This window comes from Lactuca saligna, chromosome 3 (genome assembly GCF_052625555.1).
Source record: "Lactuca saligna cultivar CGN05327 chromosome 3, ASM5262555v1, whole genome shotgun sequence".
Taxonomy (NCBI): Eukaryota; Viridiplantae; Streptophyta; class Magnoliopsida; order Asterales; family Asteraceae; genus Lactuca; species Lactuca saligna.
Window position 1 is genome coordinate 188,425,917 of NC_136419.1, and position 16,870 is coordinate 188,442,786.

The window sequence follows — 16,870 nt, forward strand, 5'->3', positions numbered from 1 at the left end:
CACACACACACACATACCACTCACGTGAAAAAAGAACTCAGAATCCTCCTTCGAGGTGCCAGACAACCACCAAAGGAATGACAAAAGGGACAGCCGCTCTCAGAGCGGTGGCGGCGACGCTAACAATCGACACTACGGTGGCGTAGTAGAAAACGAATTGGAGAAGAGAGATGCTTCGCGATAATAGCAACTACATTCCACGATTTCCGACTCTTTTGACTTCCCCAGCGGTCACGACGTCCTCTCTTGTCGGTCCTCGCTCTTCGCCGACAACAGATGCATCAATTGTGGTGGTTCGACGAATGGGATGGCGGCAGCTGGAGATGGGAGAAATAAGGGTGCCGACTGACCTAACAAGAATAGGTTTATGGTTTTCAGCGAGTATGCAACGAGGGGAAGGGTGGGTTGACGGGTTTAAGCCCCATCTCGACTTAAACTTCATTCCAGTCGAAGCTTCTAGTCCCTGCATCCAAAAACGTTATCAAATTAAATCCCTAATTTACCCTATAGCCCCTTGCTTCCAAAAATCATTTCAATCCAAGTCCATATGTTTCAATTTAACCTTAAACATCCAAAAAAAATTAACTTTTAACACCCCTAAGGTGTACACCCCGCGAATTAATACGACTTAGGCTAAAATAAAATGTAAAATACATCTAAGAGTTTTAAGGCTATTTATTTATTTATTTTATTTATCTATTTTATTACTTTCTTATTTAATTTATTTATTTACTTATTTTCAACGGAATGTCACACTTGCGGTAAAATGGTAAAATGACCATTTTACCCCTAGCCTACCTTGAACCAAAACCGAGGCCCAAATCCATAAACCCAAAAGGCCCAAAACCAATAGATCCACTAAGGGGTCGTTTGATAGTTGCTGACTGAGAAAGTGCTGATTGAGAAAGGTTTGTCTGAGTAATAAGTTCTGACCGAGTAAGAAACTATGCTGTTTGATTATACATTTGACTGAATGTGCTGACTGATGCAAAATGACCATTTTACCCTGATGGTCTTTATAATAATAATAATAATAATAATAATAATAATAATAATAATAATAATAATAATAATAATAATAATAATAATAATAATAAAAATAATAATAATGTATACAAAAACTTCCAGCATAATAGACATTAAATATAGTATTTTAGAGATTAAAACACAAAAAACTCTTTAACTTGTTGGTAAACATCATTATATGTATGGGGGAGACCCGAGTTCAATTCTTGTCCCATTTTACTTGTTTTTATCCAAAGCCAAGGGTATTATTGTAAAGTCTTGCTTTCTTTCTCAGTCAGCCTCCTGCCAACTCCTTTTTCTCAATCAAACATTTCTTACCGAGTCAAATGGATAAAGTTGGACAATCAAACACATTTTGCTGACCGAGCCAGCCAAAAACGTCTGACTTGACTCGGTCAGACGTATATCAAACGGGGCCTAAGACTCACTAATTGGCCAATTTTCCAAATTAGGCCCAACCCCTATATCGGCCTTACCCTAAATTCCAATAATTTCCTTAGCCCAAAACCTTGATTTCAGATGGCCCAAAAAGGCCCAAACCAACAAAGTCCAAAGAAGTGGTGCAATCTGAGGCCAGAAAATGCGAAGCCAAAACTAACTGGGTATGTAGGGCGTACTCAGTTGTACGCTAAGCGTCCTCATTGCATGGCTTGTACGCTCAACGTACTCCTCCATTAAGCCATTTCTTCCATTAAGCTCTTAATGCTCAAGTCTAATGGTCCAAAACATAGATCTGAGTCCCAAAGAGTATCTAGAACCATAAAGTCACTAACTTGGTGACTTTGCATGCCCCAAAAGATCCCAAATTTGATTTATAACATTCTACTTTCAATATAACAGCCATAACTCATGCATGGATGGTTCTAAGCTTCAAAGATGACAACTTTATGACTCTATGATGAAAAGAACACCAAGAGTAGCAACTCTAAGCTTCAGAAATGATAATAATCCACAAGATCTCATTTATGGGACCAAAATGGGTCCAAAACTCAGACATAGGAGATTTAAGCTATAACACAACAAGTTTAGAGCTTTATACCTCAAATGAATGCCAAAAGATAATGCTAACCCGGATCTACAAGCTCCCACTCTTACAATGAAGCTCCAAGATGATCTCCTTCATCCAAAACACTAAAAATGCACCTAAAAGACCTTCTAAGCTCAAGAACATTCAACTATAGAGTTAGGGTTTCGAGTAAAGGGCTGGGAGGGCAAGGAGGTTGAATAATGAGGGTTTCAAGTCCATAAGGATGATTATATAGTGGCCAACCCCGAAAATTAAGGTTTTCAAAATCCTTACGTACGCCCCACGTATGTTTTTGTACACCCAACGTACACCTCTGGATCCACGATCAAACCCTCGCACGGGTACGATAAGCGTGCTACTTGGTACACCCCGCGTACTTGCTTTACAGCTTGTACGGTAAGCGTACGTTGTGGTATGACCTGCATAAAACTCAAGGACCAAATTTGACAATTTAAATAATGCAAAGGCAAAAGAGAAACTTACCAAGATTCACGTCTTACATATTTTTTATTGTCATGGATCATTCATTTACAAATACATTTTATTAAAATTTTGATGGCTTTAAAGACGATTTGATTTAACACATATAGAAAAAAATTGGACGGTTACAAATAATATATATTTTTTAGCTTCTAAATCTATAATTTTATATATTATGTTATATCCGTAACTTCATTTATCATTTTTCTTTTAAGTATATTTGATGAATGATATCTGTTTTTTAATACTTTTTTATCTTAAATAAATAAATTAGTTGTTATGATTTTATTTTAGTATTTTTAATAATTTTAATTTGAATAGAAAATAACTAAAAGTTATATTTATTTAATTGCAATTTTGGATTTAATTGGATTATAGAAGATAAAAAAAAATAATTTTTTAATAAATGTGTGTGTTGAGGTCAATCGTAAATAGTATATATATATATATATATATATATATATATATATATATATATATATATATATATATATATATATATATATTTCAAATGAGAACCATTTTTAAAGTGAGAACATGAGCATAAATCTCAGCCAATCAATTTATATAATTAATTAAATATAAAAATTATAATATTTTACATTAATAAAGGCAATGTTTGATTGTTTAATCAACATTAAAGAATATATCAATCAAACTCCTATAATTAAGGAACGTTTTATATTATATCTATCAAACATTTATGAATTCTTCAATCATCAATCGTCTGTATCAATCGTGTGTGCCAGCCCTCAATATTATCCGACGAGTGCTCGGAGATCTCAGCCGATATACAGTTTGATCTTGTACACGCGTTCCGGATCATGGACACCGACGGCGACGGAAGGATAACAAGAGCGGATTTGGAGGCTCTGTTGTTCTGAAAGGTGTCCATAAGATTCCATTAATGGATTTGTCATTCTGTAACGAGTTGGATGATATAAACGCAATCAATGAAGAGGACGAAATCAATTACGATCAAACTGCATCACTCGAGGATGATTTTTTGTCTAGTGATGATGAATTTTGTTTGACTGATGATGATAATACCGCATTTGGGAAAGTCGACATCGTGGCTGAACACAATTAATGGGATTTCACATTTCTTGAATATATTGATCAATCCATTCAAGTTCCTGGTATGTTTGTTTTTTTGTTTTCTTTAAGTTTGTTAAAAAAATGTGTCGATTACATTACAAAATTTTGTATATTGTTAGAATACTATCAAAAAATTGACATTCAGTATCATATACTATCTATTTAAGTTAATTTGATTTGTTGATTTGTTGATTTGTTATTTGTATTATGTTATTAACTTGTCATGGTTATTAGATGTTACAGACATTTATGAACACTTGGTAATAGCTGGTAAATTGTATTGGATTCCTTATGTCTCTAATGATCTCAAGGCAATAATAAACCATAACTACCCATCTGATGATGCAATTGAAGACATGTACAGAAGATATGCATGTGCAGCAGGTTTTGATGTTAGAAAGTCAACAAACAAAAAAAAGCATGGTATGGTGTACATGAAATATCTGTTATGTAACAGGGAAGGTTTCCCAAATACATCTCCTGTTGATACTTTGGACCCAAAAACAAGTAAAATTAAGAGAAGGGTTGACACTAGCAGGACCGGATGCAAGGCACGTATACATTTTAAAATTTTTCCTGGAACTACCAAATGGTTGTTATATGAATTTGAAGAAAAACACAATCATCCACTTATACCAAGGGACCATATGTTGTTTTCACGTCATCATAGGCAGCTGGATGACACTCAAAAATCTTTCATTCTTACAATGTCTACTCAGAATATTGGTGCAACCATAGCTCACAGGCTGTATACAAGTATTCTTGGTGGATACAATTTTGTAGGCAGTCTAATTGATGACTTCAAAAATTACATGAGGGATCTCAATTGCTTTATAGGTGGTAAGATGCTAGTGGACAAGCTGAATAACAGAAAAGAAAATGTTGAGAATTTTTCTTTTGACTATCGAGTTGAGAATAAGCAGTTGAATGCTCTTTTTTGGGCAGATGAAACATCCAAGATAAATTATAAAGAGTTTGGTGATGTAGTTTCTTTCGATGCTACTTTCCGAACTAACAGGTTGTAAATGATTGTAGTTTATTATATTTATACTTATTAATAATATACATATTAATTCAAATACTTTACAGGTACCATATGGTTTTTGTCCCATTTACTGGAATTGATAATCACAAGAGGTGTGTCACTTTTGGTGTTGGCTTGTTGAGTAGAGAAGACACTGATTCCTATATATGGTCGTTGAAATCTTTTCTTAAAGCTTTTGGCAAACAACCATTGTTGGTTTTATCCGACCAATACCTTGCAATGCAGGAAGCCATTGAAACTGTTTTCCCTCAATCGATTCATAGGCTTTGCATGTGGCATATCACATCTAAATTGCCATTGAAGGTATTCATTATTGTCTATGTAATACAATTTTACCAATAAAACAATCATTTTTTTGGTGTATTCAAATCAGAATGTTTTTGTTTTTATAGTTGATTACATATATTACATTTACAATTTCACAGGTTTCTTTGAACATTGTCAACAATCCAGAATTTCGTAAAAAGTTCAACTTCTTGATATGGAATTCTAGGCTTGAAGTTGATGACTTTGAGGTAGGGTGGAAGTAATTATTAAATGAATATAATCTCACGGATAATAAATGGTTGGATGATATGCATGGATTGAGAGATTTCTAGATACCTGCATTTTTCAAGCATGTACCTTTATCAGGATTAATGCGAACCACATCTAGTTCTGAAAGTGAGAATTCAACATTTCACCAGAACACGCATTGTGGTTCTATGCTTGTCCATTTCATGATTTCATTTGAAGCTGCTATGGAGAAGCAAAGATTCACTCAGTCATCTTTTGACTTCAAAACTAACGACAAACATCCTATAATGAGGACACCATTTGAGATCGAGAGGAATGCCTCTATGTTTTACACTCGCACTGTCTTTCGTCAAGTTCAAAATGAAATGTACTTGTCTATGGTTTCATGTACTCAAATTTCGATCAACACATTCGACGATGTTGATGAGTGTCTTGTCAAAGAATTTATTCATTACATTCCTTCTAATGCAAATGCTTATCAGCTTGATCCAGAAGTTCAAAATGATGATCAATGGGATATACCTATACGTGAGTCTACTTACAAGGTTATTGCTATTGAAACTTGTACTCTTACTCTTTTAAGTTTCATATATATATATATATATATATATATATATATATATATATATATATATATATATATATATTTAATAAATATTATTCACTTTATTCAATACAGGTCACACACAATAAGTCTGCACAAACATTTACATGTCCTTGTATGAAGTTTGAGCAATTTCTTTTTTTGTGTCGCCACATTTTTACCGTAATGAAGACATATAACATCAAAGAGATTCCTTCCAAATATTTACTCAGACGCTGGTAGAAGGACATCATCCGCACAGAACTATTGAAAAAGTGTTTTCGTTATGCTGATTCTGACGAGAATACCCAAAAAGTTGCACTTGATATATTTTTTTACTGTTGATATGTTGATAACTGTGTATCTTCTCTCAGCAATAATCACATCAAATTGAAAGAATACTTGGAAGAAATAAAGCAGCTTGAAGCAAAGTTCCTTTCCAATTTCACAATTCATGATAAAGGAAACAAGAATAAAGAGTTCGAAAAAACACTTGGTGTTACCATTCCCACTAGTGTGGATATTCAAAATCCTGTAGAAATTCGCAACAAAGGAAGTGGTACTAAAAAAAGAATGAAAAGTTCGAGAGAGGTGACAACAGAAAAATCAAAGGGTTCCAGATGCGGTTATTGTCGCAATGGCAACGATCATGATTGGCGAAATTGCCCTGTAAGAAAAGAAGATGAGAAGAACAACATTGTCAAAGAACGTCCTGGAAAGAAGAATTAATTTTATTTAGCATTTGTTTTTAGTTTTTTTTAATTGCGCGTTCATGTTCTAAACTTGAATTTTTTTTATTCACATCTGCTTGTTTTAGATTTGTCATATTCATATCACAGACATGTTTGAATACTAATAAGAACTTTGTTTGTCGTTTATATTGTTTTGCATTTATCTATATATGTTATTTTTATCTTAGTCTATTATAAGTTTTTATGTACAAATGTATTCATCATTGAATGATATTAGCATTCATACTATTACAGAACACTCAATAGATGATGTGTTGTTTCCAAAACTTAAAAAAATATTAAGTTTTTCCAAACAAATGTTTTGTTGCATACATAAAAACATGTTGTATTATGCAAAACCCCTTGAAAAGAGCATCCTCACAATGTCATTCATTTATAATACTACATACATTATCAAGTACAGACAATTTCATCACTTAATGTACATATCTTGTACTGTATACATGTTCATTGTGGTTTCAAAAAAACTATAACACATTACATTTACATATAAGTGTCAACAAAAATTGTACATATATTGCCAATTGCAAATTTATAATGATTTGGTTGTTCTACTTACAGCTTTGGATTACATATACTTTCTTGAATTTACAGATTTGGATTATACAACATTCAAATCACATTCCACGACATGTCCATCAAAGTAAAAACTCTAAAAAAAATTTGATGAAAATCGAATGCAGTTTTACCTTAGACTAAATCATTTCAGACACATTGATCAAACAGTCAACACATAGTCAACATAATAATCCATACATAACTAGTAGTAATAAGGGTTCAAACCACAACCAACATAATAACTTTAGACACACAACAAAAACAGATCCATACTACAATAACCCTAAACAAAAACCTACCATCCCACCAAATAAAATAGTTTGTCATAACAATACTAACCAACAAGCCAGACCCAAAAAAACAAGCAGCTTCCCCATCAGCTTTTAACCAATTGCTTCATCAAAGACTACTTTTAGATTCTCCTGAACTATTCTCTTCCTTGTCGCCTTATCCATTTTAACAAACTTTGCATACTCCTTTTCAAAATCACACTTCAAAATATTATGATCAGACAACAGCAACCTCACCAAATACTTGTACCTTAACTTCTGTAAATACATATCTTGTGTTTTTAAATCCACAACTAGCCCACAATCCCACTTTGATGTTTGATCCCCCATAAAACTCTCCATATATCGCATAAGATAGATTCCACCATCATCTGAACGGTTGTATGTTTGACACTTCATTTTCAACACCACCACGTTCCTTGTCATCAGGGTCTTCACCCTCTTCTTACAGACATCATTTAGAAAATGACAGAAAATTTTTTGCTGGTAAAAAAACATTACACACAATCATTAATTATGTAACACAAATTGTACTAACAATTTACATAATCATATAAACATATATTAAGACTAATGATCTTATTTTCATACTTACCAACACACGGGGTATGTTCCCATACACCGACTCAACTGTCCCCACCAATCTCCTTTGATCAATTATCAAAAGTGAAAAACTTTTAAGGTTAAAACATATGAGGTAGTAATTCCCATCAACAATGGGGAAGAAAACCTACAACATATTAGTCAACATATAACACTTAATAAAAAAAATGTAATATCACATTTTAATCATCATATTTCTATTACCAAATCCACGTTTTTTTAGCTCAGAATCAGTTGTAAGATCTTCAATTGCTGAGGAGACCATAACTTCAAACTCCTTGTATCTCACATCTTCATTTACCCTCTCGTCATACATTGATTCAGGTTGGGCATTACAATTAAACAACACAATAAGTAACATTAAATGTTTAAAAAACTGTTATTATATTTTTAAAAATAAAGCATACCAGTGTGCCTGTGGTAAAAAAAAGTGTAGAGTATGACGACTCTGCCTTACTCTCTTCCAATTTGTTTAGTACAACACTCCAATAGTCGATTACATTTGAATGAATATTCACTTTTGCTGCAAGAGTTCTAGCATATTGTAGATGCATTCCATACCCTTCTTTTGATTCCCATACGAGCTCCCTGCATTTTTCATGGTTGTATAAATCAGATATTTTACACAACATTAATCATAAAAAAAAAGTATGCAACTACACCTTTTATCCATTCCTAATCCAATAATGGCTTGTGCAACTAGTATTTCTTTTTTCTCAACTGAATCTTTCAAGTCCACAACTCTTTGTACAAAAGGTGACTTCAATGTAGGCCCATGCTTCATTTTCTTTTTTTCTCTCATTTTAATCCCTACTACAGCTTCAACATTTCTCTTTGTCCTTTTAAGACCTTCCTGTTCAACAATTGCATCATCTTTACCTTCATTCCCTTTCATAGTATTCATCTCATCTGCGCATTGATTAAGTTTAGCTTCAAACGATGGACAATCATTATTTAACATACTACTCTTTTTAGAGCTGTTCCTTTCTATTTCATCAGCTTGCTTTATCCAACCAGGTGTTAATATACAAGGAGAATCAAAAGTAGAATTCCCATTGTACATTACAACTTCCATTCCTATATTTTGTTGCTGTGTACCACCATGATGCTCAAACAGAACCTTATCATTGCACATACTAGTTGGCTTCACAATTATCGGGGACATTTCTTCCATTCCATGATATGAGGCATCCATATTTGATTCAGAATTAACTTTTCGTCCACTAAGTAAATCGTCCCCCATCTTATTTGCCAACTTAGTAATCATTTGGTTCATATCCTTATTTGTTTGTCCTCCTTTTGTTGCCTTCACATTCGTACCATCAACCTCCATTCTATCTTCACGCCCTTCAGCAATTAAGGCTTTTAGTGTTGTTCCATTAAAGATGTCAACAACCTTCTTAATCACTGCCTTCACTTTATCATTATTCGGATGCATTTCCATATACATCAAACTACTCGCCTCTACAACCTGCTTCTGCTCAACCAACCTTCCTACCATACTCTCAATAATCCCACAACTCTCCTACAATAAAATTAAATGAAATGTTATTTTAACAATCTAATATTTTTTTATACTATACAATTAACAATCCATAAAATAAATTAATTACTATACATATTATATTTATTATACGGTAATTTTACCTCAACTGATCTATCTTTTGAATTATCTTGATTCATCATCTCATCATAAAACACACCATCCACATTTTCCCTTAAAGTTAGATTTCCAAATACACCCCTGCTTACTTCATATTCTTCTAACACTCTAAGGTGCTCCGAATCAGTTTCTGTGATGAAGGGCCTATGCCTACACAAATTGACATCTTCACATATCACTCTGTCTGCATACGCCATCTGCACAATTACATTCAATAATTTTTTCATTAGAAATAATTTTTAATGATAAAAAAATTAAAAGATTAAATTAATATTCAATATCATACCATTAGAAGCGCTACAGGTCCTGTGAAGTAGCAGTTTTTGTCATTTGGCCTCCATTTATTCTTGCTTTTTCCTTAACATTCCACTATGTACTCACACCAGTTAATCCTTGATACATCTTTGCATTGAATTAACTTTTCAATAAAATTAATTCTACAAGACCCCATTGTCTCTGTTTCAGCAAAAGTGTTAATGAATAACGTCAAGAAATTCAGCTTAAACAACTAATCCACAATATTTGTTTTCCTTATATTCTTCAAATAGTTCCCATTATAATAATTTCCCTTCCCATATTGTCCTTTCCAAGCTTCAAGCAAAGGATCATTCATATCACATTCATCCAGTGTGTTAGAATCCAAACCCTTATTCGGAAGTCCAAACATAGCTTCCACTGTCTCGTTTGTTATGGCCACTTCACCACTTCTAACCCTTATGGAACAAGAACTTGTTGTGAAGCTATCCACAACAAAATATGCTAGCTTTCCAGGTAGTGTATCAATCTTCATTCCCAGAAAGATCCAAAACCCATATCACGTACCATTTCTCTCTGGCTCTTTGACAAAATTTTCATGGCTAGATACAAAGAATTTGGAGACATACGAGTACTTAACCTTTGAAATTTAGTTCCTACCTTACCTTCTTTACATTTTCCTTCAGCTCCAATTACTTTTTTCCCTTTCACCTTACCCTTTTTATCATTAACACTCTTGTCAACTCTTTTCCTTTTCATTTTCCTTTCATTCTTTCCAGAACTCACCTCCTTTTTCTTCTCAACAAAATCATCATCACTTGCGTCATTCTTATATGATTTTCCATTGCTTCTCTTTTTGGGTAATTCTAGTTCCCCCCCCCCCCCCCCCCCCCACCAGGTACCACTTTCTTCCCTGCACTTCTCACACATTTATTCCCTTCAATTACACGGATGCTTGATGACCCTGAACATTTTAATAAAAAATTATCATTCTTACATTTTACACATTGTATTTACATTATTTATCCAAGAACTAATGTACATAAAAAAAAAACATTATCTCACATATTGACAAATTAATACAAATTCATAACTGATCAATGACTACAAGCCGTTTTTAACCAATATTCACACACGAATACATACTCACGTACCAAAAAACTATTCCATCATACAATGTACTCACAAAAGACTACATACTCACTTCCTTTAAAAATACACCTACACTACCAGATTACTCATTCACATCCACATTCATTGCAGATTCCTCATTAAAGTAAGCAATTACAAACTCTTGGCATAGAAATAATCCCACAAACCTTGATTAAGATTCATTACAAAAATCTCATTCATTGCTGCAACATATTCTCTATTGCATACTCATTCATATTCATTATTGATTACACATCCAATTATGAACTACATAATCACACATCCACATTCTAAACAGATTACCAAATTCACTACCACACATATGCAGATTCAATACAGAATTCACATTCAACTCCACACACATTAACTATTGCATAGTAATTCGTATTCAGTATTGCTTAAACATTCAATTATTAACCACATAATCACACATCCATATTCTAACCAGATTAACAAATTCACTACCATACATATTCAGTTTCACCAACCTCAACAAAGAATATCACCTTATACATAACATATTCATAAATGCATCTACGTCTTATCTATTGTAATTTTCCTACCCAACATTATGCAACTAAAAGCAATACACATTTCACTTTTAATCATCGAACAAATTCAGAAAATTGAACCAATTGACTGTTTACAAATAACATTTAAGACGATACTAACTCTATTTTTCAAAGATCAAACAAAATAAAGTTCAAAGTTTAATCAAACAACTCGATAACTTAGTTATCAATCCCATTTAAATAGGCATTCCTTCAAAACAAAATTGTACCTCATATCACATCCACGGACAAAATTGTTATTCAAGCAAACCAAACATACGATCAAATCACACTCACTACCAACTAACATTTACACAAAAAAACTTCGATTATACCGACAAACAGACAAAACATCATCGATCCTCAGAAAACCCTAAAACAAAACCCTAATTCCTATCATAGATCAAAAACCAAAAAACTAAATCTTTATGTTACCTGATTCAATGTACAAGACTTCTTGTTCTTCAACATCGATCGCAGTGTTAGCCGTATTACTAAACTTTGACTAGAATCCTCCTTCCATCATTCTTGGACTCCTTCTCAAGCTCTGTGATATCGTCCACCTCATTTCGCTTCAATTTTATAACATAAAACGATTCACATAATATCTTGGAACTTTTTTGAAGATTCTATCAAGATCGTATCACCCAAATGGAAACGATTTTGTTGGATTTTTCCTCCGAGGGTTTATCGGGAACCGTTCGCAATATCACACTTTTTCCTTATTTAACAATATCATCTGTTACATCAATCTCATTAAATACATACATATCACCGTAGAATATTACCCGTATTAAGAAATCACGTTAGAATACATATAAATTAGGAATATTCAATCTTAACCCTTAAATACACCAAATCTAATAGCTAAAATACTCCTCATGTTCTCACAATAAAACCTATTCTCAATTGAAACAGAACTCATAACAGGTTTCGTTTAAAGTCTAAAATAAGACGCCCTACAGAAGCATACGACGAACCTCCCTCTGCCACCGCCGCTATGCTTTTCTCTCTCATTTCTTTAACTTCTGTTCTAACCTTGTTATCCTTCATCAATCGTCTTACCCCATTTTCAATCTCCTCCGCAGTGACCACGACTTTATTAGCCTTCTGATTACAAAAATCCTTATGATCCAACTTAATCTCCAGTGCCAAACCAAGCTCCACCACCATTTCAAACGCATTAATCTGTTGCTCAGCGTCAATTGGCCATGCAGCCGATGGTACACCAAACCACAAACTCTCCAACAACGAGTTCCACCCGCAGTGAGACACAAACCCTCCGACTGCACCATGAGCCAGCACATCCACCTGAGGGACCCACCCCGTTACTTTTCCGATTTTGGCAGTCCGTTCCAAGAATCCTTCGGGCAATACTGTTCCTAGGTCCTCGTAATCACTCGGCGCTCTTGTTCTCTTATCTTTTGGAGGTCGACGCAGGGACCATAGGAAACGGTGGCCACTCCGCTCTAACCCGTTTGCTATTTCCTTCACTTGTACCTCGTCAAAACTTCCCGTACTCCCAAAACACAGGAACACCACCGAGGAAAGCGGTTGACTGTCTAACCAGGTGATGATTTCATCATTACCCGACGCTTTTAGGGAACAGCCTTCTAGGTTTAGTATCGGGCCCACCGGATACACCATCGGAATGGTGAAGTCTTCCGAGAATGACTTGATAGCGTGTGTTTCCAATTCAAAGAATGTATTGACAATGATCGCTTTCGCCTTTCTCAGTCTACGGGCAGACCCCAGAACAAAGTCCAGCCCCTCTAGAGTCTGGAAGACGCTTGGAAAAACCTTTGTGGGCACTGGCTTGACAAAACTCGGAACGTGAATCGTGGAATCCGAGTTGCTTAACACGACAATATCTTGGTTTTCATAATCATAGAGTGTCTGGATGTACAACTTAAATCTAAGAAACCCAGCATTAGAAGTGAAGAACACATATGTCGGAATATTAAACTCGTTTGCCACATCTATCATCCCGGTGCAGAACATGTCGACGACGAACCCGGCGACACGAGCCGAACCCGGTTGACTCATCTTGTTGGCGACAATTTTTCTTACGTATTTGCAGTGATTGTTGATACAATTAGTCAAGGCAGCCATGGGAACGTTTGAGACTGGTGGGGTTTTGTCTTGAGGGAGATCGATGAAGGAGATACGATCCATTTTGGTCTTTGCTAATGATTGGATGTACGTGGTGACGGCGGAGCAGGAGCCGAAGGTGGGAGGCGGGTTAATGAGGAGGACAGTAATGGAGAGGTGGTGGTCGCGTGTCACGAGTAGTTTTGCGATCTGGATGGTGGACATGATGTGACCAACCCCTGGTGCAGGGATGAAGACGAGCTCCGTAATTAGATTCTCCATTTCTGTTTTTTTCTTAAATGATTTGTTTGAAGTTTTATCTACGATATGCTAGTTCGGGGGGATTTTAAAGGCATCTTATAATTCCTTTTTTGCACCAACAGCTGGCTTTTAAATGTAGCGGACAGGCAAACTTTCTATCAAATCGTGAAAACACAGAACATCATCGTGAAAACACAGAACATCATCGTGAAAACACAGAACATCATGTGGGAAAAGTTGTTACTAGTAGTATGAAAAATGTTTATTTTTTATTTAAAAGTGTAGGTATATCATAGTATCGTACTAAAAACAGTTTAAATGAAAAGAATATGTTTTCATTTGACTATTTCCTAAAAGTAAATAGCTCAAAATACCAAAGATAAACAATTCAAAACATATATTTTAGGGTTTATTGACTTCAATGATGAGTCTCTAAAAGCATATTATATTTAAAAAAATAGGAGCCATCTTATGAATGATATTCTGATCTTATAATCCGACTGTACAAAAATAATAATATTCTTAAATCATAAAATATTAAAAATATTTTTGAATATATTTTTTGATCATAACTTTAAAAACTTTTTATAAAATAATAAATTCTTCAACCATCAATCGAAGAATATATAAAAATAAAAATTATATTAATTTTTATAGAATACAGGTAATAATTGTTAACAATTACATTTATTTTTAAGAATAAAACTAAAAAGCACTTTCAAATCGGGAAAAAAATCAAAATCTAACAAAGACATAAATACATTCTAAAAGAATAATGTTGTTAATAATCACTTACAATTTTATAGTCGGTTCTTCAAGTATCAACTTCTGTGAAAAATAAATCCAAATTGTAGTTTAGAATCCAATAATGCATTAGCAAATGAAAAATAAAAAACTAAATTCCTTTGCAAAAATATACAGACTTGTGTATTGCTCCAAAACCAATAACCAATAATTCTAGAACATGCATAAATCAATGAGAAAATATCTATATTTCATTGCAACATAATTGAAATTTGTGATTCTATTCCAACAGAATTGAAACTTAAGATTCAATTACTGTATGCATGCTATTGGAAAAATATCCACATTTCCCAATGATATAAAATGAACAAAAAAAACACCACGTGCATGAATACAATGATTAAGACCACCAATTCACACACCATAGGTTCAAGACTTCATAAAATCAAAATGAAGACTTCATTAAATCAAAATCCGAATTCCATAAACCGAGAAATAAATCACAAAAATTATAAAATATGATATATCTTTCGTGCAAAAAGAAAGAAATCACAATAATTATCATATTCTACAACCGGTAATCACCATACACCGATAAAATATGAGGAGCTGTACGATCACGCCTTTGCCTTCCTGCGATCATCTAATGTACCTGAAACAATAAACTGAAACTGTAAGGCCGAGAGCTTAGTGAGTTACCCCCAAAATACCGACCTCAAATAACCATAATCATATCATATCATATCAACAAATACAGGACAACATGCATAATGAGTCATCAACCTGACTGGACTGCCTCACAGGCCTTCAGTCTATTGGATTGCTCTCCGAGCCTTCAGCATAACTGGACCACCTCGTAGGGCCTACAGCCTATTCGGACCGCTCGTTGGGTATGTTGGCCTGCAGCACAAAGCAGGACGGCCTCAACCCAACCCAACCACATATGTCGACATACATACAACACATAATCGAACAATAACACAGATCATACCGAATGCTAAGCATAGCATCATCCTATCTACCAGGATATCGATCTAATAGATCAGGATATCATAATAACACCCTAACTACTAGGGTACAGATCTAACAGATCATAAATGCATAGCAACACCCTAACTACCAGGGTACAGATCTAACAGATCATAACAACATAACAACACCCTAACTACCAGGGTACAAATCTAACAGATCATAACAGCATAGTAACACCCTAACTACCAGGGTACAGATCTAATAGATCATAACAACATAGTAACACCCTAACTACCAGGGTACAGATCTAATAGATCATAACAACATAACATACGAAATCCAGGATATCATCCAAAGGGACCGACCCAATGTCGTAGACCCTGTCAGTATATTGAGGAGAACTCACCTGACACTGCTGAAGTCCCGCGAATAAAACTCCCGATGCTGGTTGACAGATTCCCTAATTGTCAACGTCAAACAATACCCAATTAATAATTGGGTTCCAAGCCCAAGATCCAACACACACACCAAAAGTCCAATAGTCAAGTAATGGGCCAAAGCCCAACATATGGCCTAATTTTCCAAATTGAGCCTAGACCTCTACATGGTCTTCCCTTAAGGACCATCCAAATATTACAAACCAATTCCCATGGCCCAATATCACATACTCATGAAGGCCCAACTATGACCTAATGTCACATACCATTCGGAATGTGACCTTTGCAGATGTAGTCATCATTGTCCCACTTCTGTCTCTTTCTTGTCTCTTCAGGCGTCTCAACAACACCTTCCTCAAGCTCTGCTGGTCTTGGAGTAGTCAGCACGTATGCTGCTTTCAGAGTGGTCAGCATGAAGTGCATCTTTTTCTTCCAGCGCCTAAAATTGACACCTTCAAACTTCTCCAACTTGGCAAACTTAGTGGTCATCTCGCGGATTGACTCACCCATCTCCAGAAACAGAAGATATCAGTTCGAATGTTAGGAAAATTAGGGTTTGCGGTGGAGATCTGGATACCAGCTTGGATCATGATATCACTTTCCGAAGTGATATTTCTACCCTATGCTTGGGTTACAAGAAATCCAATCTAGGATAATCTAAGCGGACACCTACGTTTCTAGGCATAAAAAACGTAAGATATTATGCTAAAGGGTTTTGTGAACGTGTGATAAAAAAAACGAGAGCTAAAGAACAAACGTCTTCTAG

At 34.7% G+C, this 16,870-nt stretch overlaps 2 pseudogenes across 1 annotated transcript; one reads left to right on the top strand and one right to left on the bottom strand.

Moving 5' to 3' along the window:
- Positions 1–3,440: 3,440 nt before the first annotated feature.
- On the top strand, positions 3,441–6,504 carry LOC145036264 (protein FAR1-RELATED SEQUENCE 5-like; annotated as a pseudogene). The gene is made up of 6 exons (XR_013678434.1): positions 3,441–3,605; positions 3,751–3,775; positions 3,866–4,649; positions 4,721–4,979; positions 5,102–5,737; positions 6,121–6,504. The product of XR_013678434.1 is annotated as a protein FAR1-RELATED SEQUENCE 5-like (transcript).
- A 5,472-nt stretch (positions 6,505–11,976) lies between these two features.
- Positions 11,977–14,033, bottom strand: LOC145037640 (anthocyanidin 3-O-glucosyltransferase 2 pseudogene; annotated as a pseudogene).
- Between the last annotated feature and the right edge of the window lie 2,837 nt (positions 14,034–16,870).